Source organism: Lissotriton helveticus, chromosome 12 (assembly GCF_964261635.1).
Source record: "Lissotriton helveticus chromosome 12, aLisHel1.1, whole genome shotgun sequence".
Taxonomy (NCBI): Eukaryota; Metazoa; Chordata; class Amphibia; order Caudata; family Salamandridae; genus Lissotriton; species Lissotriton helveticus.
Window position 1 is genome coordinate 861,933,927 of NC_136073.1, and position 18,989 is coordinate 861,952,915.

An 18,989-nucleotide genomic window follows, 5' to 3' on the forward strand; every position below is an offset into this window, starting at 1 on the left:
CTGGATTACAGAAACAGGTTCATAAAAGGGGTCACGCGTTGAGAGTAAAAAGCCACAGATCTTTGGAAAGTATGTTCAGTATTGATCAAGAGGGGAGATAAATGCAATAGAAAGGTTGACAATGTTTCATCGCTTGTAAACAGTTTAAAGCACAAGAAAGACTACAACAAAACCACGGGCAAAAAGCACGTCAGTCGCCAAGTTTGGAAAAATACACACAGTTCTCTTATCACCTGGAAGCTGAAAAGATGCAGTCAGAGAAAGACTCAGACCTAGCAGAGGAAATTGATTTTTCCTGTGATTCAGACAGAGTTGGCGATGTGCTCTTGCAGCCGAGTCTTAGTGGCGCTGCCATCCTGATGCTTTATAACCTAGCTCTTCACAGTGGTTGGTAACAATAATAACCATGGCAACACATTCAAGAGTTTAGTCATAATGGAAGACCTTGGAAGATGCTGCACTTTAAGAGCCGAAGTATGCCGGTTATTAAACCTGGAAAAAGCTTTAGTGAATCTTGTAACTAGAGTTCAACAGAAGCGGCCAAAGAGTCAGGTAATGCTCTAGTAAAAGAGGATGGTTTGGGATCCCTCAATATAGTAATATTTGAGGGCAGATTAACAATTTGTTACACAATCTGAAGGTGGTTGCAAATTTTCCAAAAATGGTAAAAACATCATTAAAGCTCCTGACTGGTTACAATGCTTTTTGATCAAACAGTGACTTGATATGTTAAGAGAAATATGTGGTAGGCGGAAGTTCATTATTTTCAAAGCTTGTCACAAGGTCACCGACTAATATCTATTGGGGGGAAAAGGAATTTCAAGGGTTGGCCAGAGGCACAATTTGGGATTAGCTGGAGCCTGACCCTTGATGAATGTGACTACATGGCGGTGTTCCCACTTTGGCCCCGAGTTGGGAGAAAAAGCAATGCAACTAGGGTATTAAAGGTGAGTGTGTTTACGTACAAAGAATCAAGTAAGGCCTAACATTTTTTTACTACCGGTTAAAGTGTAACCTTTGAGATTCTAAATAGCCAAGAGGGACCATGACCCTGAGGAAGGCCAGAGACCCATAGGGGCTATAATGATTAGCTGAAACATGTCGGTAGGAGCATCCAAAACGTACTTTTAACCCTGTCAAGTGGGACCACTAATAAATTAGTATATTGGTATCCACTTAGGCAGTTTTAACACTATTTCTTTCTGCATTTGGGATCCCTCGTTGGGAGCACCGTCTCCTTTTCTCTTTTCTTCTTTCAAAAATAAATCAGCGCTCCACCCTCAGTGTTGGTCTGCACCAGGGTATATGTAGCGGCCAAATGAGGAAGCATGCCACTACATAGCGGGTGAGGGCAGTCTTTAGCAAACCCTTGGGCTTTTTTTGAAGATTCTGGTTTTTATTAGTACTTACTCCTGTTTGGTTTTCTTGTTTATTATGCACACCATTTCAAGAAAAAAATATCTTTTCATGTAGATACTAGCTGTTCTTTAGCGGTCTGTCTTATACAGCACTTTATTCCTTCTCTTTATGTGAGCTCTATAGTCTGAGTCAGGAGAGCTAGGGAAGGCTCATTCTCTCTCACCTTGTGTGGATTCCTCATTATCATTAACTTTTCACATTTTTTAGTTCATGAGGGCATCAAAAAATATCCTTTCTTGCTCCCATTCTCCCTTCAGTCACGAGCAGCAGCCTCGCCCATATCCAAACCTATGTCCAGGAAAGAGAAATCACCAAAAGTCTTTACTTGCCTCTACCGAGCTCAATACTCTGAAGGAGTACTGGAGCCCCTGTTGGTTGTGGCCAGGTGCGTCTTGGTGTCTGGCCTGGCAAAAGGAGAAGATGAGCTTCTTAGTAAGGTATGGAAGAAAACACAGCGATCTGGACAGCAGTAAACCCCACTACATGACCTACTGTTCTAGAACTCTACTGAGTGGATATATTGGTCACAATGGACATTGCGAGCGAGGATAATTAGCCTTAGTCTTTAACTGCTGTATGTCACAAATCATTAACTACTGAGATATCGGCACCAATAAATCACTTTGTGCTGGACACCCACAAATATAACTTTAAAGCAAAAGATGAACATATCAATCCGACACTTGAAATGACTGTATGACTTTATAGTTATATGCAGTCTTCAATCTTGTGTCTTACAACGATTTACCCAATGCGAAGCGTATGCTTTGCTGTACACATTTGTATAGCACCTACTACCATTTTTGTGCCATCGTAGAGCATTTTCTATTTAGGCGCCATTTCATGTGGATAGGGGATGGCCACCAATCATACTGGAGAAACGGCTGTTCAATAGTGTCTTGTTGTTTGGTTTTGTATTTTTTATTTATTTATTCGAACACTCATATAGAGCGACTGTACCTCAAGGTTGTTAGTGGGATTAAAAATCAAACATTCAAGAGTAACAAGATCACACTGAAATTTCAGGTGGGCGAAGTTTTACGTTAACAAGTGTAGAACTTTGGAGAACAGCATGCGAGAGAACTAGACGAGTATGTACAGTATTACATTTCAAAACTGTTTGTATGGTAGTACGTAACTAAATGGAGGTTTGAATTATTTTATCTATAGGCGTGTGTATGCCAAAGGATTATATGTTTTTTCATCAATTTTGATGGGAATCAATTGTAGCATGGCACAAGAAGCATTGCATCTTGCCAATCACTAGTTCTTTTTAGTTTCTGTATTAGCATTTTATGTCAAGTAATTTCTTTGAATTTTCTTTTGTTGTCTGAATGTAAGCTGCAGAGTTGGGCTACTATTCATCTTTCTCCTAATATCTATCCATACCTATCATTTCTCAAAATATTGTGCACGGGTTGGCTATCAACATTCCAGTGGAGGGTAGCCGTACAGGCTTCTGACCGGATGTTTTATTAGCTGGATTAGCAAGAGACTGTAGATTCTTGTATTGTGAATCATGTAGGGGAGTTTTGAGCATGGGTTTTGAAAATATATATCAAAAACTGGAACTGGGGGTTGATTGTACACCACTTTCTAAGAGGTTTTGAATTAATGGTGGCCCCTTTCAGAAAGGACAATGTCATTCCTGGTGACCTAACAGGTCACAGTAGCATGCTCTCTCGAAGTAGTAGTGATGATAGTACCAGAAGGGATAGGCTTAAAAAACCTGTCTGAACCCAAAACCTCCCTGGAGGACCAGCACATACAACTGAATGTTTAGGACTGGAGATATCACGCTGAAGATAATGAAAACAAGAGACAAGGCTGGATTGTGCAGGACTTAATAATCCACATTTGTAAAGCGCACAATCACCCGTAAGGGTCTCTAGGCGCTGGGGGGCCGTCGGGAAGATTAAGCAAGCTATTGCCCAGAGTCACATGGTGCTGGGCTAACCTGCCGCCAGAGCCGGGGATCGAACCCTGATCCCCAGATTCCAGCGTCAGTCACCCTGGCCGCGGCGCCACACCTCTCCCTCAACTTGCACAACTGCAACTAGTAGAGCTATGGCTAGCAGAATTGCAGTACAGTCCTGGAGTTAAGAGAACTGATGCCTGCATCACTGCAGCCAGATAGCCAGGCCTCACCTTGCAGGTTGACAGACAGGCACAAAAAATAAATACACACAACAATAACAAACACAACAAATACGATTGCACAACCAACTGCTCAATGGAGCAAGCCAGAAGAGTTACAATGAAACGAAGTATAAAATCTGGACTACGTGGAGGACATTCCCCTTAAAAAACGTCGACCAGAGGCTATGATGCTACTATTGGCTAAGTGAAGACTAGCCATACACTGGGGTGCCCCAAGGTACACCAAAATGAATACCTGGGTCAGAGACGATTCCTACTGTCAGGAGCAACTGGCTGTATTCTAGGACCTCATGCCATGGCATCCCGCCCGAAGGACATTTGGGAGCCGTTTGTGGCTGGGCTTAGGGAGAGAGACAGCTCTACACCAGATGCCTCCACATCAGCCACAGACACAATCATTTATGTAATCACACGGGTCGACCCACTTAACACCCACCCGCACGCACATCCCACAGGAGCTGCACACCCCAGTCTGCTAAACTTATGTGCCAAATATACCGTTCTTTGATTGTTTACAATAGAACCAATGCCTGACAAAGGTCACTGATAAATGTGTATACTAGAAAGCACTGTGATTATAAGGTCAAATTTAACATACAAGTCAGTGGAAATATAATTATTCTACGTGATGTAACTTTGCCTTGTTTGGATTAATTGGCCACTGCTTTTTATGTAGATGTATACTTGAAGTGCAAATGCATAATCTGACGCTGTCTTATTGTTTGTAATATTGACTTGCCTGAATAAAAAATAAAAAAAGTATACATTCTGGACTGCTTTCATACAAAGGAACTATACTGCAAGACAAAATAGCAGCGATGGTCAACTATTCAAAACCTGACTTAAAACACAGACTGACAGCCACGGTAGGATGCCAATCAGGTAATGCTTCCTAGTTCAGAGATTATCTTCTGAATGGAAACCAGCATCTTATGAATTCACATTCTAGCACTCAAAACCTCCAACAGCACCTGCATCGACACCAAGAACCACACTCGTCTCCTTGCAGGTAAGTGTAAGGAGACCGCACTCCTGCGCTCTACACAGAAGCACTGATGCTCCTTGCACAGCCAATAGTGGGAAATCCACAGGGCTCTGAACAGTGAAGAAACACCAGAAATAAGGGCGCAAGAAGAATCTGAATGAAGAAGAGCCTTACCTACAGAAAGGTAAAAGTTAGGCACTTGACCACTTCTGGACCATGACACTGACCAAGGATATAAAGTCCTAGATAGCCACTTGACTATTTATGTTACTTGTAGCTGACACATTAGGTATTTTTTCATTTAAAGAGAGCTAGAAGCATCATGAATCTCTGTATCAAAACTGTGTCCACTTGTTAAATAAAGTCAATTCTATATAATGGGGACATGATTGTGCCCTTTGGGTGCATGAAGTCTGCTGCAGCTCCACTTGCACGCTTGCTTCCTCAAAGCCTTGCATCCAACCCTCCTGATGACAGGTCGACTGCTTGAGGAGTAAGTACTGACCAATGGATGTTCAAGTTAGCCATCTAGTGCTTGTTCTCTCTCCATTCCCAGACTTGTTGACTCATTGGTTCTGATCCACCTATTTCTGAAGACACTGCGATTATGAACTGGTTCATAAAACAGCCAATACGTCTTCTTCAGTACTGTGAAAATCCTGTCGCATAAACTCTCCAAGCATAAGGGACCTAGCCAATTAGAAGAGTACAGGATATCTTACAGGGGACTTTGAGAAAAGGCGAAGGATTTCAGCGCCTAAAACTAACTTTCTATTTCTGACTTTGAAGATGTGGCAATTTCAAAATTTAACAGCGGAACATTCAAAAAGCTTTAACAGGAATGATCATAAAATATTGCCCATCTACAAAACAGGCGCTACAAACATCATAGCCTATTGGCCTAAAGTATTGAGAATAACTTTCACCCAAATAATTGGAGTTTATGTCCTTTGACTTCAAAAAGGATACAGCTCAGTGGGGATTAAAACCTGCTCTGCAGTGGGCTCGACAGCCCCTGGTGTGTTCAACCTTGATTTGCACACTAAATGGATTGGCTGGCCTAACTTAACCAGTGTCATTTAATGGTTAAGTTATACACTTTGGATCCAAAAGGCAAACATCCTTTCAGTGGATAGCTTCGCTCTGAATAGCGCTTTCTATTTTTAGGGTGTCCTATGGCATGGTGTGCAATTGTGGGCACTTATTCAGTTATTCCTCAAATTTTGCCTCAATGCAACTCCAAAAGTTCTGCGGCATGTGCTGTGCCAAGTTGCAAGTAATTATATATTCATACAAGATAATGCTTTGTTGCCTATTATCTGTGGTGGAAGAGAACACCTCTCCAAGTGAGTCACCACCTGTCACCAGGAAGCAAATATTTGAATCAAAACCAGTGTGCCGAGGCTGCACTATAGCAAAGCACCATGAATGACAATCAGATGTGTACTTTGACTTTACTATACTTTATTATTATCCAGGTCTGCCAGTAAATAGAGGCCCTTGTGGTCATATAAAACAAGCATTGGAAATGCAATAGGTCTCGCACCATTAGAATTAGTGCTTTTAGAATTGTTTATGGGTTTTTTTTGTAAATGTTTAGCATTTTTGTTTCCTGTAGCCAATGCTAAAGAATTACAAATAAAAAAAGCCATAAACATTTCTTAAAGCTGTAACTGAAATGGTCTGAGACCTATTGCACTGTGTGAGGGTGAGGGGTTGAGGGGTGAGTGAGGGTGAGGGGTTGAGGGTGAGTGAGGGTGAGTGAGGGTGAGGGGTTGAGTGTGAGTGAGGGTGAGGAGTTGAGGGTGAGTGAGGGTGAGGGAGGGTGAGGGTGAGTGAGGGTGAGGGTGAGTGAGGGTGAGGGTGAGTGAGGGTGAGGGTGAGGGAGGGTGAGGGTGAGGGTGAGGGTGGGTAAGGGTGGGTGAGGGTGAGTGAGGGTGAGTGGTTGAGGGTGAGTGGTTGAGGGTGAGTGGTTGAGGGTGAGTGGTTGAGGGTGAGTGGTTGAGGGTGAGTGGTTGAGGGTGAGTGGTTGAGGGTGAGTGGTTGAGGGTGAGTGGTTGAGGGTGAGTGGTTGAGGGTGAGTGGTTGAGGGTGAGTGGTTGAGGGTGAGTGAGGGTGAGGGTGAGTGAGGGTGAGGGGTTGAGGGTGAGTGAGGGTGAGTGAGGGTGAGGGGTTGAGGGTGAGTGAGGGTGAGTGAGGGTGAGGGGTTGAGGGTGAGTGAGGGTGAGGGGTTGAGGGTGAGTGAGGGTGAGTGAGGGTGAGGGGTTGAGGGTGAGTGAGGGTGAGGGGTTGAGGGTGAGTGAGGGTGAGGGAGGGTGAGGGTGAGTGAGGGTGAGGGAGGGTGAGGGTGAGTGAGGGTGAGGGTGAGTGAGGGTGAGGGTGAGTGAGGGGTTGAGGTTGAGGGTGAGGTGTTGAGGGTGAGTGAGGGTGAGGGAGAGTGAGGGTGAGGGGTTGAGGGTGAGTGAGGGTGGAGGGTGAGGGGGTGAGGGGGTGAGGGTGAGGGTGAGGGGGTGAGGGGTTGAGGGTGAGTGAGGGTGAGGGGTTGAGGGTGAGTGAGGATGAGTGAGGGGTTGAGGGTGAGGGGTTGAGGGTGAGTGAGGGTGAGTGAGGGTGAGGGTGAGGGATTGAGGGTGAGGGGTTGAGGGTGAGTGAGGGTGAGTGAGTGTGAGTGGTTGAGGGGGAGTGAGGGTGAGGGTGAGTGAGGATGAGGTGTTGAGGGTGGGTGAGGGTGAGTGAGGGTGAGTGAGGGTGAGGAGTTGAGGGTGAGTGAGGGTGAGTGAGGGTGAGGGTTTGAGGGTGAGTGAGGGTGAGGGGTTGAGGGTGGGTGAGGGTGAGTGAGGGGTTGAGGGTGAGTGAGGATGAGTGAGGGGTTGAGGGTGAGTGAGGGTGAGGGGTTTAAGGTGAGTGAGGGTGAGTGAGGGTGAGGGTGAGTGAGGGTGAGGGGTTTAAGGTGAGTGAGGGTGAGGGTGAGTGAGGGTGAGTGAGGGTGGGGGGTTGAGGGTGAGTGAGGGTGAGTGAGGGTGGGTGAGGGTGACTGAGGGTGAGGGTGAGTGAGGGTGACTGAGGGTGAGGGTGAGTGAGGGTGAGGGGTTGAGGGTGAGTGGTTGAGGGTGAGTGGTTGATGGTGAGTGAGGGAGAGGGGTTGAGGGTGAGGGGTTGAGGGTGAGTGAGGGTGAGGGGTTGAGGGTGAGGGTGAGGGTGAGTGAGGGTGAGGGTGAGTGAGGGTGAGGGGTTGAGGGTGAGGGGTTGAGGGTGAGTGAGGGTGAGGGTGAGGGGTTGAGGGTGAGTGAGGGTGAGGGTGAGTGAGGGTGAGTGAGGGTGAGGGGGTGAGGGTGAGTGAGGGAGGGTGAGGGGTTGAGGGGGAGGGGTCGAGGGGGAGGGGTCGAGGGTGAGTGAGGGTGAGGGGTTGAGGGTGAGGGGTTGAGGGTGAGGGGTTGAGGGTGAGGGGTTGAGGGTGAGGGGTTGAGGGTGAGTGAGGGTGAGGGGTTGAGGGTGAGTGAGGGTGAGGGGTTGAGGGTGAGTGAGGATGAGTGAGAGTGAGGGTGAGTGAGGGGTTGAGGGTGAGGGGTTGAGGGTGAGTGAGGGTGAGGTGTTGAGGGTGAGTGAGGGTGAGGGTGAGTGAGGGTGAGGGGTTGAGGGTGTGTGTGTGTGACAGTAACTTGTGTGTGTGAGGGCAGTGTGTGTCAATGCAACGGGGCTCATGTTATCGACCTCAGAAGCATTAAAAGTGTGTCTTGGAACGTCTGAGGGCAGCTCGTGTTACAAGCTTGCTTTGAAGATGGTCATGCAGTGCTGGGAGTGGAGCAGATGGTCCTGTTTATGACCTGCAGAGCGCGTGTGAAGTGGGCGCGGATGAAGTGACTGGGGGGTGAGGGGTGTGCAGCCTGGTGTGCTGAAGCCTGGCAGCAGAGGCGGCGCGCGCCAGCAGAGGCGGCGCCTGCACACAAATTGGCTAAGTGGCTAAGTGGCTGGTGGCAAATGGACGCACATCAAAGGAGCCGCGAAAGTAGCATGCAAGCAGAGGAACCAGAGACTCATCTGATATCAATATTGTTCTCCTTCTGGGAGTGAGAAACTCCAGCTTTTAGAATGGTTTCATCACTCATCAAAAACACAATTCTACAACCAGAGACACTATCATTTCCCATTCTGCGTACAGATCTTCCCATGTGTAGGAGTGGTCCCAGTCACCGGATAAGTCCCAGCTGCGGCATTTTTTGCATAGCCATCTTTTTATTTGCGTACCTAATAATGTTTGATCTATACACCAATGCTATCGGACTCCATTCTGCCCCGCTCTATCATGGGCCGATTGCAGGATGCCCGATAGCTTCTTGCGACCTTTGGCGCCCCTAGACCACCTTCGCTCAGTAGTAAATACAATTATTTATATTGGAATTGAGTAATGTCTTTTCTGACTTGCTTTTCATTTCATGCATCACAGCCTCCCTACAATGTAACTACGAAAGGTTGGTATGGCAGGAAAGCTGCCACTTTAACAAGTGTCTGCTTGCAAAATGTGATTACCGCAGCCAGGTCTAATAGTTTGAAGCACACACTTCCAGCAGAAACAAGGAGAAGGGGGACTTACGGAAGGGCAATGCACCCCATAGGTCAGAAACAAATACCCCAAACATGGCAGTACACACACCACAGGGCAGGAAGAAGGGGCACCGACAGGGCAACACACAGGGCAGGGAGCAGGGATACCGACAGGACAGCGCACAACACAGGGCAGGGAGAATGGGCAGCGCACACTACAGGGCGGGAGAAAAGGGAACTGACAGATTAGCGCACACCACAAGGCAGGGAGAAGCGTTATTGATAGGGCAGGGAAAAGCGGTACTGACCATGCAGTGCATGCAATGGGGAATCGAAAAGTGGCACTGACAGGGAAGCGCACAGGACAGGGAAAAGCGCCACTGACAGGAAAGCACACACCACAGGCAGGGAGGAGCGCCACTGACAGGGAAGCACACACCACAGGCAGGGAGAAGCGCCACTGACTGGGAAGCACAGGGCAGAGGGAAACTGCGCTGGTAAAGTAGCACACAGACAGAAATGCGAGATGCGCGCAGTGAGAGGGCAGGGAGACCGGCGTGCACTGGCAGAAGCGAGGGAGGCCTATTGTGCGAGTGTAAGATGGAGAATGACCTGTGCTGGGAATGGACCGGAGGATGCGCTCAATCACAGGGAAAGGCAAACGCTGAAACTGAGGGTGAACGGATGCGCAAAGAAGCATGCAGAGCAGCAGCGCTAGAAAAGCGAGCCAGCAACAAAGGATGACTGCCCGGAGGTCGTGATCAGATGTGGGAACAGAGACAGAATATACAGCTTCAGAGTGAGACAACGAGTGTCGACGGGGGATTGGAAAGAAGAGCAGTCAAGGGAACGGAGTCTGCCATGATATGGCCGTAGAAGCTGAAGAAAAAGATCCAGTCGATCAGGGAGACTGAACAAGAGACCAAGAACGCTGGGCGCAGTGAGCCCCAAGGCAGCGCTAGATCGCCTTGCGATTCCCATCCAGACCCACATCTACCTCGGGCCAAGTCCCATCAGGAAAAAAAGCAACAATTAAAGAGAGTCCTGGACAGCAGATGACAACCTTGCAGGGTGGGATCTACGTGCTACTCTTCAGAAGCGAGAAAGCTGTCAGTCCCGCTCGCCTCCTACACAGCCCCTGCTGTACCACAATCAGAAGGAACGTGACGAGCGCCGTCAGCCAGACGCCAAGCAGGAAGGCAGCGTTTAACAAGCATCAACAAGGCTAGCGGCAGGCAGGCAGGGGAGGAGAGGAGGAGGGGGGAGGAGAGTAGGGGAGGCACGGCCTAGCGGCCGTGCAATCAAGTAGTGAGGGGGCGGAGCTGGGGGAGGCTGTGGAAGAGAGTAGGCAAGGCGACACGGCGGGAGGGGGCGGAGCGGGTAAACAAAGACGGACATGCACGCGCCCGTGACTTTTAAGGTCAATGCGCATGCGCATAAGCTTAATGCGCATGCGCATTGACCTTAAAAGTCACGGGCACTGCAAGGAATCGCCACGATTCCTTGCAAGTTAGATAAAGTGTGGATGAGCCCCTATAGTCTCGCTTGCTCGATGCGCATGCGCATCGACAGGCGAGACCTAAAAATAGTCTTAGCAATTGAGACCCGGGTGGTAATCCCGGCTGTGGCACTTGACCAATGTTTTGTGTGATACCGGGCAATTTGCCTGTTTTCCTTGTACCTCAAAAGTAAATACGCGAAAGGTAAGGTAAACCTGTGCTCTGAAAGAACAAGTGCGCTGTGTACTGTACTAATTACGTGTTTCCTCGCTATAGCATCCTGGTTTCTGTAATCTCGTCTGATCCAGAATGCACTCTGCTTCGCCCAGCACCCTATGCTACTGAGACAATAAAATCATTTTCATTGAAAAGTACTTTCTCAAATTCTAGGAAAAATAAATAAACATAGAGAGCAAGAACTCTCTGCACAGTACGAAACTTAAGCAATACTTCAAGATGAACATTTCGTTTAGAACATTCAGTCATCTATCTTTGCCTCGAGTTGAAGAGATTAATCTCACTTTTTATATGCGGTTTGAAATCAAAATCCAAGCTTGCTACTTCATATACTTAGATGTACTTCACGCACTTAATTACACTAATGGGAGACAGATATGTTGGTGGAAAGCGGCTTATAAATGTTAACTCTAGGGTATGCCAGACTTCTACACTCTTGTTTACAGTCCAGGAAGGTAAACAAGGGGAAAGTGCAATGCAAAATCAAAATGTTTTCTCTATGACATTGGGCAGATTACCAGTCAATTAGGAGAATTCAAGCAAAGCAACAATGTAAAAGTGAAGAAATAAAAAAGAAACAGTTGGCCGGGCCCTTAACTAAAGATGATTTTATTTTTTAATATTGTGTCGGTCTGTAACAGTGACAAGACTGCCTCATTGCTATGAACGAATGTTTCGACATCAATCTGGATCCCATCCCCGTTCCTGTCTGAGCTCCTTACTTCGCACCTGGTCTCGTAGCTTTCCTCGTCTTGGTGCTTTGGACAACTTCAAGTTTATATCCAGTACCATGACCTGGTCCTCGGCACCCCAGATCTCAGTGTTTGGTCAAATATCCATCCATGCCCAGCCTCCCCGCTCAGTCTTCACTCACATCTGCTCTCTTGAGGTTTTGATAAGACACCTATGCCCCAACCAAGACACTGGACATTTCAGCCTCATTGCTCAATGTGATTGCTCAGACATTTGTTTGCTCTGAAGTTTGTCAGAACTCTGAACCCCAGTCAACCGCTCTACTCCCCAAGCTCTTGGATGCCTAAAATACATGTGCGGGTTCTTCCTACAAAGCTTTGGCTCATATATTTACCGTACGCCCTAGACAATTCTTCACTTTTGCAGAGAGGCGAACTATTAATCACCTCCTATAATTTTATCTTTTCAGCTGATAAATACAGGTCTCTTGGGACTCCCCAAGGCACCTGCATATGGGCCAACAATCTGTATTAACAGAGTACCATACCTATGTGAGTTAACTATTCACTTCTTAAAGTATACTGAACGTCTCTATTTTGTTATCTCACTAGAAATAACTAATTAAAACAATCTTAACGCAAAATAAATCTGGTTTTAAAGATAAAGGGGCGAGGATGTGGTCTAATGGCTAGAGTGGTCAACGATGAGGAACCAGGTATGAGTCTCGGCATGGAGGCTCAACATTCTGTGATTCTGGCCAAAGCGCTCAATTTCCCCGTGCCTAACAAACAAAAACAAAAAATGAATGTGTTTCTGTAACGAAACTAGTGCTCATGTAAAGCACTGACACCCTGGGGTTTATATCGCGCTATATAAAACACCCCACAAAAAAAATAATAATAACATACATACCACAGAAATGAATTGGGTCAATAATTAGGGATTGTCTTGTGATGTGCTGATCATGCCCATGTCATGCGTGGCATGTGGAACATGTGTCCGGAAAGTTGGCAAAGACCCAGTTACCTTTAATGTCAATTTTGGTCTAGAAGATGTTAGGAGCTGCTTTGATGAAGATATCTTTCATGCCCACTGATGTGAGTTTCTGTGCTTGTTCTAGTTCCTGTTTCATTGGTGACTGATACGCAGAAGGATGATCAGCGACAACAAACAAAAATACGCAGAGTAGTTGATCAGACAGAAACAAACAAGCTTCTCCATATACACCATAAAGATATCGGTCTAGAGATATGTACTTTAGATGGAACACTACTCGACCGTATTATGGTTGGTTAATTAGAATGCCTATGTAGGTAAACAAGCATTATACAGCTCACAAACTGATAGAGCCGACTTTCACTAACACAAAGAGCATTTGCTTTGGGTAAAATAGAGGACAACAAGCATGGATACAACCATGTTATTATGACAGACGTACTTCAATACAAGCGTAAAGTGATGAGCATTGAAAATGGGTAAATATGGTCACTTAACGAAGTGAAGGGAGGCTGCTGTGTACTTGTGCCAGTGCTCTGAACCTATTTATTTCAGATTTAACTGAATAAGAGGAACCGCAATTGTACAGACAGAGTTATAAACAACATTACATGAAAGAACTATCCTGAATATAGAGATCTCAAATAGAATAGGGTCACAAAATAGCCCAGAACGCTGCAGTTAGATTAGAGACTGCAAAAAAACTATTATTCAATATACCCTACACAGGGACACAACAGCAGTAACCTTCACACTGAGAAAATATATGGAAAACCTCTTTAATTCCTTAGCAATAAAATATTCCTATGCTCCCAGATGTGCACTTCCTAGTCAACCAAATGATGCAAGACCACCTCAAGATCATAAAAGGATGCAAACAACTAATGCTGCTTTTTGGTCGAGCCGACTAGGCAGCACATGCGCGGTTAGTTGTGAGGCATATTGTGACCGCCCAAGAACACAGAAGAGCTTGGAAACCACCTATTACTTAACATTGATTGGATTTCCTTGTCACTCTTACTTACCTGCTTCTAATTTATGTCTCAACTTGTCAATCTTGAATTTGCTCATCCCGTGCAGGATTGCCTCTTTACACTCTCCTTAACAGGCTGGCATCGCTGCTTCCACTGCTTGCTTTTCAAGTACTACTTTTTTTTTTCTTTTGTGTGAAGATCTTCATTAGTGTGTGTTTTTGAGCCATCATTTAAATCTCTCACCCTTCACCCACTCGTGCCAGATGGCTTCCCTGCCCCCTCTCTCTCGGCCAAGTATGCTTCACTCACCCGCGGTCATTGTGTTCCTTTCCCCCCAACCCCAAAGTTGCTTTCACTCACACCCTCCAACCTCCTGTAGCTTTCGCGTCTCCTCCAGCCCTCTCAAAAGTTGCTTTCACATCCCCTCCTGTGTTGCTTCAGTGTCCCACCACGGTCACCCCTATAGCTTCACTGTTTGACCTCCACTGTATTGCTTTGCCATTCCCCCACCTCTCCCGGGTGTTGCTTCTGCTTCCCCTAAAAAAACTCTGTTTTATTTTATTTTTAGCTCTTAATCCAACTCGGATAAGTCAATAAAATTAAACAAAAACACGTGCCCCATTTTTTAAGTACACACACCTACAAAACGCCACGTCAAAGTTTTTTCTCTGTTTATTAAATTAAATTGTAGCCACCTTGCACAGCAATGGCAACATCAATAGATCACAAAGCAGACGCTTATTGGCTTTGCCAATGCTTGTTCAAACTCTGCACATCTATCACTTTTGCAACAGCTGATCAGAGAACAACAACCCTTCAAGCCACCAGAGGCCTGCTCTTCCTCAGCTAGGAAATGCCTTGGGTCGATTCAGTTTACAAACAGGCAGATGGAGAGAGTGAATACCAGCAAAGCAGCTGACTCTACACTGAGGGTGTGGTCAGATGTTTCAGATGTTGATTCCATCAAAGGGAATGTAGAATAACCAATTTTAAGAGAATAATAAAAAGGTATGGCCCCTCGAGTCAGTGACAAATTGAAGTGATTGTGATGCCCATACAGCACACTCTGCGTTCCATCCTTCGGAGGTAGGTATTTATTTGTGCATTTTTATAAAGTGCGAACATTACCCGAAGGTGTCAGAGCACTGCACAATAGAGCCAGTTACGTTACAAAAGAACCGTGGAACACAATAAAACATTACAAAGAAAAACAGGAGACTAAAAATGAAGGTTACATAGACACAAATTCCGATAAAGCACGCAGGAGAGAGGAATATACAGGAAAAAATACAAAATTTTAAAATGAGGAGCGAACTTCCAAGAGGGGCTTGAGAATGAAAGTATTAGTTCTCAAAGTGTCTTTGGAATAGAGTTAACAGCAATTTCTATTTTTATAGCACTTGAAAACAGCAGAATAGAGATATCTGACACTGTTAAAAAAAGTTAGTATTATGATTAAGGTCCCTTTGAATGCTATGGAAGCATTTTCCTGGCTAATGGTGAATGTGACTGGAAAGGGGGGGGGCTGACACCTACCAACTGTGCAGGAGTTGACAGGCAAGGGGGTGGAGGGGGAGACAGCAAGCTCAGAACATGAATAACTTCAGCTGAGGGAGAGCAAAGCACTTGAGAACAGCAGAATAAAGATATCTGCACTGTACAAAAAAAAGCTAGTATTATGATTAAAGTCCCTTTGAATGCTATGGAAGCATTGTCCTGGCTTGAGGTGAATGTGACTGGAAAGAGAGGGGGGCTGACACCTTCCAACTGTGGACGAGTTGACAGGCAAGGGGGTGGAGGGGGAGACAGCCAGCTCAGAACATGAATAACTTCAGCTGAGGGAGAGCAAAACACTTGAAAACAGCAGATTAAAGATATCGGACACTGTAAAAAAAAAGTTAGTATTATGATTAAAGTCCATTGGAATGCTATGGAAGTATTGTCCTGGCTAGAGGTGAATGTGACTGGAAAGGGGGGCTGACACCTTCCAACTGTGCAGGAGTTGGCAGGCAAGTTATTTATTTTATGGGCTTGGTGTCTCCCACCCCACCATGGGTGGGAGACACCAAGCCCATAAAATAAATAACTTCAGCTGAGGGACAGCAAAGGTGCTGAAGAAACCAGACACACCCCATGCACCCTCCTTGTAAGGGAAGGAAAATAATTATATGGAGGCCGAGTGTCTGGCCCAGAGACATTTCCAGGCATATCATTTCATTTCACCACTTTCAGATAAATTCTTATTTTTAATTTAATGTTTAAATGACCCACAACCCATTCATTCCTCTGTCCCATCCTGGAGGGGCTGCCTCTCCTCATTTCGCCTCTCATGCATGGACACACGCCCGGTCCCGGGGGGTTCAGACACCCGCCTTACCTCCCACCTCCAGCCCACAGGGTTCAATCATCCGACCGTCTGTATTTAGCTTTCGACTCCAGGCTGACTTCAACATAGAAGGACTCCTGGAGACCGGCGCGAGTGACGGCGCGGTGAGCCAATAGGAGAGCTGCTTTACCGTGATTGACAGATGTAGGTCCAGCACTGGGAGGGGCTTGAAGGGCGTATTGCCCAATCACTTCTCTGATTGGTTAGGATTGAGCAGTCAATGCGATGCGGTTGTCTTACTCGTCCCGGAAGATACCGCCCCTTGCTCTGACCCGGAAGACATCAATCCGAAGAACCGGATGCGATGAGCCAGCTGTACCTAGGCCGGCACTCCAGGCTGTTGGGTACTGTTTGCCAGCATACTCAGGGCACTGAGTGACACGTGTAGTTTAACTTGCAGGAGATGTGGTCTAACTGCCAGAGGTGCTCGCATTGTTATTGAGGAACCAGGTTTAAGTCCCAGCAACAGCTCAAAATCCTGTGATTTGGGGCAAATCACTCAATCTCTCAGCACTTAAGAAAAATATGAATTTGACCTTGTATGGTAATCTGGTTCTCATGTAAAATTCTCTCATGGCCAAGTTTGAGCTATATAAAACAGCAACAAAAAAGGACAATATATATATATCAGACATGCCAACCCTCCCGATTCAGGCGTGAGACTACCGATTTGAAGACTAGTCTCCCGCCTCCCGATTCCTACAAGCAAAAACCCGATTCCTCTGGGGTTTTAGCTGACAGGGCTTGGTATAGTGTAAAGTGCTAATTCTTTCAGCAAAGAGTGGCGATGCAGGGGCTCTCGAAGGGGTGAAAAACCAACAAAGTGTCATTAACTAGGGAATCGTCTTTTAAAGACCTGCGAAGTACTGTGTGGTGGGGGTGCTGTTTCAGCCCAGGCTGCCGGTGGGGGGTGCACTGCCAACAACCTGCCAGGCCAGTGCCCAAAACTTGCATCACCCTCTCTTTGCCTGCCATTATGCTGCATACTTCTGAAAGGTAAGAAAAAACGTGCATTTACGTTTCAAATGTCCGATCCTACAGCAGCACACTTCCAAAGCCCATACATGCCAGGAACCTGATTCAAAGTCCCATTCTCCCGATTTTTTTTTTAAATCTCCCACTTTGCTCTCTTGAAATGTTGGCATGTATGATATATATATATATATATGCATACACATATACACACGCGCGCGCCTGTGTACCACAAGCTGGAAAATGTGTCATGCTCACCATGGTGTCTAAAAATAAACGGGTAGTGCACACGTGGCAGCTGTGATTGTTTCAGAGGGATGGTGCAGTAGATCATGGGCAGTGGCTGACTGCAGAGACTACAGGGAAATAACAGGAGGTGGCCCAAGGAAGTGCCATCTAAGTGACCTCACTCCATGCATTGTAATGTATTACAGAGTTTCTAGAGCACCTACTACTGCCACGTGGCGCTCTGAAGAACTTGTCCATCTAGGCAGCGAGTTACACCTTGTGAGTGTTAATTTAAAAAAAAATAATTTGGTTTGATATGATGTGGGAAGTGTTTCTGTGTTTTGCTTGATGCCACTAAGGTGCGGTTAGCATGTTTTTTTAGACTGCAGCGCTTAGCAGCATGATGGATGAAGGAGTCTAAGATGTTGGTGGAATGCACAGAACACAGTAGTGTTCGTCTGTGTAGTTTACTGGAAGCGGACCAAGACTACTGTGAGAAGTTGGCCTGATATATAATGTTCACTATTCTAGTGAGCACTTTGTAGCAGTCCAAACAACCCTCATTGATGATTGGTTGTAAGTCAACCTTATATACCAGCTATCCTAGTAGCATGGATACGAGCAGTCTAAGGCTAAGACTCTAGAGGGCGTGTTAAGCAAGCTGTTTTACCATCACATTACCCCATGAACACCAAGTGAAAGGACACCACACAAGTTGTTATGAAAATAAACAGATATTTATTTATAACAAGACTACCCTGAACTCTTTATGAGTCAGGGAGCTAAGCACATAACAAAACTCTTAAGAAAATACTTTAAGTCGCACAATTTACACAAATGCCCTAGGGGCACGAAAAACCATATACACAGTAAGTGGAATGCGAACTTGCTAGCAGGTAAGTAATACTTTTCTAGACTCAGGAATCGCTAGGCCTACAATTCTAAACACTGGGATTAGATGCAGGAGGCCTGTGGACGTCGTGTGCAGAGTGGGAACTCTCACGCGTAAGGCGGGAAAAAGTCTATGGAGGCTAGCAGTTGCAAAGTTACTGTTCTCGGGCGAACCCGACTAGGTGGGTCGAAAACAAGAGTGGATCCGAACACTTAGGGTGTTGGACTATGCTGGAGCACCGGAGTACTCAGGTTACCTAGCCCAGGGGCTGCGGCTGCATAGGGTTGAAGTTGCGTCGGAAACCCTCGTTGAAGATCCAGGAGCCTGAAGAAAGAAGTTGCTGGCAGGCGACCAGTGAAGAAGTTCGTGGTGATCCAAGCCTGGATCAGGGAAGAAGAAAGACCTGAAAGCAGAGGGGACCAAGTTCTGAATCACTAGCCAGTGATTAGATGGGCACCAGGGTGGCACCGGACGAAGTCACCTCGACCAGGTGAGTGGGCGCTGCTGGGCTCTGCAGTCTCTCGGACCAGGAGGCGTTGTCGGTGACCAGGATGGAGGTGCGAGCTGTCCCACGAAGGTTCTTGCTGTCGACGTCGCTGGACCCAGGATTGGGCAACAAGTTTTGGCAAATGCAAGGCCCACGCGGTGGACCTAAAATGGCGTCTTGAGTGGACCAGGAGGGTCCAGGGTGCTCCTCCTTTGGAGGGGAGCAAGGGCTAGCCTGGAGCAACCAGACCAGCAGTGTTTGTCGTCGTAGAGCGTTGTGAGAGGGCCACTAGCCAACGGGCAAGCGACCTGGACAACGCGGTTGGCAGCAAAGAGCAGAAGGGCCCCACGCAGATCTCGTGGATGCAGGGGGGCTGAACTTCGGTGCTGGAGCTGCTCAGGGTCGGGGCTTCTCTTACCCCAAAGCACTTAGTCGAGGGTCACTCGGTGGTCGTGCTGGACAAGCGTCGTGCAGTTCTGAAGATGGCCGGTCCCTTGAGGTCTCGTCGCACCCACGGAT

General features: G+C 46.6%; 1 protein-coding gene across 1 annotated transcript in view; it reads right to left on the minus strand.

Annotated features, from left to right (window-relative positions):
• The window catches only part of KLHL26 (kelch like family member 26), a 53,297-nt gene extending 37,312 nt beyond the window's left edge, over positions 1–15,985 (minus strand). Inside the window, exon 1 of the mRNA XM_078668293.1 lies at positions 15,883–15,985. The gene's annotated coding sequence lies outside the window, so the exon portion shown is untranslated. The remainder of the gene's footprint in view (positions 1–15,882) is intronic.
• Between the last annotated feature and the right edge of the window lie 3,004 nt (positions 15,986–18,989).